Source organism: Diospyros lotus, chromosome 3, assembly GCF_014633365.1.
Source record: "Diospyros lotus cultivar Yz01 chromosome 3, ASM1463336v1, whole genome shotgun sequence".
Classification (NCBI taxonomy): Eukaryota; Viridiplantae; Streptophyta; class Magnoliopsida; order Ericales; family Ebenaceae; genus Diospyros; species Diospyros lotus.
Window position 1 is genome coordinate 24,942,060 of NC_068340.1, and position 7,004 is coordinate 24,949,063.

Consider the following 7,004-nt stretch of genomic DNA (forward strand, 5'->3'; position numbering starts at 1 on the left):
CGTCCATGTCGGTACTCTCGACACCCGAGCCATAGGCTCCCTCGAAACGGTACTCCCGTCCGAGAACTATATACTACCAGTAGCCATGCAATGCATATAAAATGCAATGGCGTAATGAGCATCAACGTGATACATGGCGCCCATACATCCAGGCATCAAGCCATGCTCCGCCCACATAGTAAATCACACGCGATGCATATGTCTGTGCTGGATGCAACCTAACCAAGCTAGAATGTCCGTGTCTGAGCATACTCAATAAATGAATATCCCAACATGCAACCCGTACCCATGTGCATATCAAGTCATTAACAGTAATATAATGAATCTACACGTGCAGTAAATCACATACTGGCAGAGCTAGTCAGCAGTGCCTACTACCGGTCAACAGCCAGTGACAATGAGTGTCCACCCGACAGTCCATTTCAAGGCCGTACAATAGTCTACCCCAACGTCACTAACAACCGACCCCTACCCTACTGCTCGATAGCTCAAACCGAACCATAAATAAATCCGAGAAAAACTGTAAATAAATCCGATAAAATCGTAAATAACCCATACGTCTAGGAACCTAGTTCTCAGGCTGGTTCAACATCATTCCCAAAAGGAGTGGGGGCTGTACAAACCCCCATAGGCTCACAACGAATAAAATTATAGAAGTCTCGGATTTAATTTAAATTAAAGCAAATGAATAATACTTCAACAAATAAGGCTAGGTGCCGAATTAAAGTAAGGGAAGTGATAAAATACAGGAAATCACGGGGTCTTCCACGGGAATTAAAGATCATGAGGCGAGGGTTAGGAGCTTGCCTTTACACTGTCGTTTCTTCTCTTCCTTTCACTCCCGTTGCTAAGTAAAACGTTTAATAACTATTAATAAAACTCGTGACTCACATTAATTAAATCTAATCGTGTAATTTAAATAATTTAACCATCTAAAATTTCATGTAGGCACATCGTAAATAAAATCCCGACAAGTCCTATATTTAATTTAAATTATATTACTCCAATAACATCATCGATGTATATAATTAATTAATATATAACAACTATAACAACAACTCACTAATATGTATACGCGGCCAGGCATTCCTTTTATTTTCTATCACCTTAATTTCATTGCACCCACACACAGGGACATTCACGCCCCATATACTGTATTTACGCACACATAGATATATAATTGGCACACTCACTGTAACGCAATTCTCACAATCAAAACAATATACACTCTCACGCACACAGTGCACCAGTATGTATATATATATATATATATACTTGCACACCAAATTAATACACCCAACACAGCATAATCACCCAAATTAACAAAATCACACTTATAATTAAAATCTAACCGTACGAAATTATTAATGCATAATAACTTACTTACCCAGCTAATTAAACCACAAAAATTTCTCCTAATTTCCAGCCTCAAAGCGCCTTCTTCTTCTTCCGGAAGCCCTCTGCTTGCTCACTGTTTTAACCCCAATTTAATCTCAATTTTAGCTTCAATTTAAGCAATTTAAAGCAGCAAAATTTCAGCAGAAAGCATGGTCAATTTGGCCTTAAAATTAGCAAAAATAGAGGCACGTGGAAGCTGTAGCAGGGGTGCATCAGCGCGCGCCACGTGGCAGTGAAGGGCTGCCCACTGCCTTACATGAAACGACGCCGTTTTGGGCGCCTGAAGCTTAATAAAAATCGACAAAATCCCCACTGTTTCCTTTAATCTTTATTTCACTTATACCCCCAGATTTTCAACAATTAATTTTCCACTTCTCAAATACAAATAATTTAATAATCACCTTAATTACAATAATTAATAATTATTAATCATTTCCAAATAATTTAATTAATTACCTTTAATTCCTTATTTTCCTCAAAACCACATAAATAAATATTTCCACTTAAATTCCCAATATCCTCAAACACCGATATTTATAATCATTATTTACTTTCAAATTTCGAGATATTACAAACATAATCGCGATATATTGTTGAGAAATTGGATTAAATGAAAATAGGGAAACAAAGATAGCAAAACCCTCTCCTTTCTTAAAGCTCCTCGTACCCTCAACCAAGCCACCATATTTGCTGCTTCCTCCTGATATTACCATAGCCACCATCTTGAAGCTCCCCGAGCCCTCAAACTCTTTTCGAATAAAGCGGAACACAACATGTGGAGGACCACTGACAGATTCTTATTCCCGTGAGAAGGCTACCGCTCTCCATTTCAGACCTCTATTTAAGCTCCCAATTTACGCCAGATATACATACACATATGGACTCAAAACAACCAACACCCCCCCCCCCCCCCACACACAGTCAATATATATATATATATATATATATGCATGTATGTATGTATCCAGTTGGGTTTCCTGAATCATAGGTGGAGCTTAATTAATGCAGCATGGTTTGTCCTTTTTATCTGTTTGGAAAACGTTGTCGATATATAATATATTAATATTGTGTATACACACACACACTATATATATATATGTATATAGCTGCTATGTCTCTATGATATTTGTGTAGTTAGCAGAGGAACGGTTGTGAAAGGGAGAGGCAGATGCGGATGGGGCCAGTTTCGTCTGCGACAAGGAGAGAGAGAGAGTGAAAGAGAGAGTCTTTTGGGGTTTCATTGGGTAATTTATCAGAGGCCAATTTGGTTATTTATTATAGGGTCAATCTAGTCATTCCATCCCATTCTGTAAAATTTTTGTAACATTTATTCTGTACAAACAGCACAACTCTATAGACTATTGCCACACAAATGATGAAACATTTGAGTGAGAATCTCTTGCTATCTGAGTAATCGAAAGACAATACTCTTGGGTGAAGTTATGTGACTGAGTGGATCGAGATATTGCTGAGTGACTCTGTTGCACAAGAAAAGCATGGTTGAATATATTCAAGTGCACACCAAGATATGTCTTTGTGACCTTCACAGCTCACCTGCAATAAGACATTTAGAAGACTCTTGTGAGCCATCCAAACTAAGGAGTCCGTTTTCCAAACCATACAAAAGACCCTTATAGGAGATTATGAACCCTTAAAGGTCTTATCTTCAAACATAAAACTGCAAAGAATCAATCAAAACCTACATTTGATACACCTGTCAATAAATCTAGATTAATCCAATATATTCGCTGAAAGACATGACATTTATGTTATTCTCCTATCTGTAAATAGGAAAACCACCTCCCTTGTTCAAATATGCTTATAATTGCACTGATAGTATAATTTCACTTTGAGTCCGATACTAACTTAAATATTGAAAGGTTCGCGTGTGAACTCACACACGTCCCTAACAAGTTTCTTCTTTATAAGTCACTTATATATCCTAATTGAGACACTCTCTCGCACAAATAAATTATTTGTTATATATTAACAACAATAATTTTTATATTTTTTATTTTAAAGTTTTATTTATATTAAATGATTTTGAAGATTAATCATAACATACATGTTAAATAATAATATAGTTCCTGAATAATTATTTATATATACGTACGTATTTTGTTTTAATTAATCTTGAACATTAATACCATAAGCCCTGAAATATAAAATAATTGATAGTTTTTTGATAATCATATATACACACAAGAAAATGGGGATTCTTCCGCTTGATAAAATAAGATCCCTTCTCTACCAAGCATATATATATATATATATATATAACCTCCAAAATATAGAAAATAACCTTCACTTCTCAAACTCTCAAAAAACCCTTCCTTTTCTACCTTCATTTCCGGCTCATCTGCTCCTTCTCAGACTTACAAATAACCCTCCGTTGTTCAGCCGTATCCGTTCGCCTCATCCGCCGTTAGCTCCCATGCCTCCAGTCCCCGCTGCTTCACCCATCACCTTCAACTGCTGCTGTTTTTTCCGTCTTCGAGCAGCACTGTTCCAGCTTTCTTCCACACCCATGTGCTTTGACCTTAGCATTTCCATACCCCAATTTGGCTACTTTGCCAAAGAGAGGTACTGAGAGGCTTATCTAGATAAAATTGTTCTGACAAAAATACCCCCTCAATTGCAAAATTAATCAGTTGTCCAACTTACTTCTCTTTCCCTTTCCCTTTCCCTTGCTCCATAAATGAGTTATCATCGCCGACCCTCAAATCTTTTGCCATTGCATCCTCCATTTATATGTTGTTGCACATCTCATCCCTTTATACAACGGTGATGAGATGAAGGATGCAACAACGAGAGATGAGACGATGATGAGAACCAGTTGCTGGAGCAGGGGAATGGGTGAACTATATATCGCGATATTTTGATGTCAAAATATCACGATATATCGTTTCTGTAAGGTTGTAGGTTAGCTTATCTAGCAAAGTAGCAAAATTCGAGTGCCATACCCACATGTTTCCACAAACCTTTGGGGTGAATTATATATCGCGATATTTTGATGTCAAAATATCACGATATATTGTTTCTATAAGGCTGTAGGTCAGCTTATCTAGCAAAGTAGCAAAATTCGAGTGCCATACACATATGTTTCCACAAGCCTTTGGGTTTTTGGTGTCCTATTTTGATAAGCTGTCATTGGAGTTTAAACGTTATATAACTTATTTTATTACGTGTTTGTTAAAAATTAAAAAATTTAAACGCTGACGAGCTTAAATGATCTTTCAACAACGTTTTAGAAAAAATCACCCCTAGCTTTTCCAAAAATGATGTTGGTAACTTATTGCGTTGATCATGTGGTTTACTATTTTTGCTTAGTTTGGCTATGCATTTTCAATGGCAACTTTTAAGCTGTGTAACTTTTAAGTGATATAAAGTTTTTAAGTTTGATAATGTTTCAATTAATAATATGTTTGGATAAATATACTTTTAAACTATCAATTAATAGTTATATGTTTGGTTTGAAAGAGTTAATAAACTATCATAGTTGATAAAAAAAATGAAAATATATATGCTATTAAATAATACAAAAAAATACATAAAATATTAATTGCTAATAGAAAAAATATAAATTAATGTTTAATTGATAAAAATTTTCTGTTAATAAATTACATATAATTATTAAAAAAATACTAATATAATATTTTATTAAAATTAATATATATTATATGTTATATACAAAATTATTATATATGTTATCTACAAACTTAATATATATTATTACGTGTTGTATATATATACATATATACAGTGAAAAAGAAGGTCGAAAATGGAGGAGAAGATGGGCGACGACGCATAAAAGGATAACGACATCAAAGGGAGGTAAAGTAGGCGACAAGAGACGATGGCGCTGGGCGGTCGAGCTGGGCAACGACGACGACAGTAATGGATGAGGGGTGACAACGATAATGGCAGATGTGAAAGATAACTAAGAGAACAGATGTTAGGGTCAAGGGTGTAAATATTTCAAATACTGGAAGACAAAATAGTAAATGATTTGGTCAATGCAATAAGCTAGACACCACGAACTTTTTTCAAACGTTGTTGTATTAGCATTTAAAAGTTATGTAAAGTTGCCAAACGTGTAAGAAAAAACGCCATGTAGCTTATAAGTTACATAATTAACTTATACGCAGTCAAATCGCATTGCCAAACAAAGACTTTGCCCTTCTAAAACTTTTATATTTTCTTCTATGCCCTTAAACATTACCGCTCCATAGTCGTTGCTCCTATCTCTTTCTCATCGCAACCTCTATCAATCCCATCTCGGTAGCTGCTTTCAGCCCCATTGTCATCTTCTCCATCTCCTCCTTCATTGTCACTTTCAACTTCATTCATCGTCGCCGTCACCTCTATTGTTGTTATCAACTGTGGTTTCATTGTCGCCTCTATTGTTGCCTCCGCATTCGCCTCCATTGTTGCCTTGCCCTTCTCTATATAATATATATTTAATATTTTTATTAATTAAATTTAAATATAGAGCACTGAATTAATATATTTTAAAGTAATTATATATAATTTATTAACATGTAATGATAAAAGAATTATCAGTTGAACATCAATTTATAATTTATTTTTATTAAAAATAAGTATTTTTATAAATTTTATTTGAATTATTTAACACGTTCATTTAAATTTGTTGTTAAGTTCTGATAACTTATCAGTTTTTTCAAACTAAACATATAACTATATAAATGACAGTTTAAAACATATTTATTTAAATACGTCATGAACTTAAGCGGTGACCAACTTTTAAATTTTATACAATTTATAAGTAAAAAGCTATACAAGCTCAATTAAAAAAGGGCCAAACAACCCTTTTATGATAATTGACACCCCTAAATTATTACATTGCTTGTGGATATTTTTCAAATAAATCAACTCATAGATTTATAGTTTCATGTAAGTTTTGGTAACTTTTTTTTAGTATAAAAATCGGAGAATTAAAGTTTTTAAATCTATATGCGATTTAATAAATTTATATATTATTTAAAATAATAATTAAAAAATATAATCAAATTAAACACACTCTTAATATTAACTTGCAACCAACCAACACGAGTGTTGGTAACCATTGCAACCAAGGTTAGTTGGGTTCGAGAGATATTACAGTAATTTTATTATGATTAATTTATGTGATTTTTTGTATATATTACGAGAAATAGAGAAGAAGTGAATTACAAATGTATTATAATTTAAATGAGTATTGCATAAACTTTTTAATTTATTTTTATTCACCTAGGATGTTCGGATTTCATTTGACTAATACTCTCAGGGATAGGTGATTTTTCTTCAATATATTTTTGAGTAAATTTGGATATAAATACAATTTATAAATACTTAAAATTAAATATTTAGTATAATCTATATAGAATTTAAATATTTTAACAAATTTTCATTCTGATTCAAATATTCCACGTGAAAGTCTAATACTTAGCCGTACATCGTAACGGTGGGGGTTGAACAAAATTTATTTGTGGGGCTGAACAAAATTTATTTGTGGTTTAAAAGTGATTGAGACAGGTGTAAAAAAATAATCTTAATTATTTCGCATTTTTTAAATGCTCAGAAAGTTGTGGTCCCGCGGAGACAGG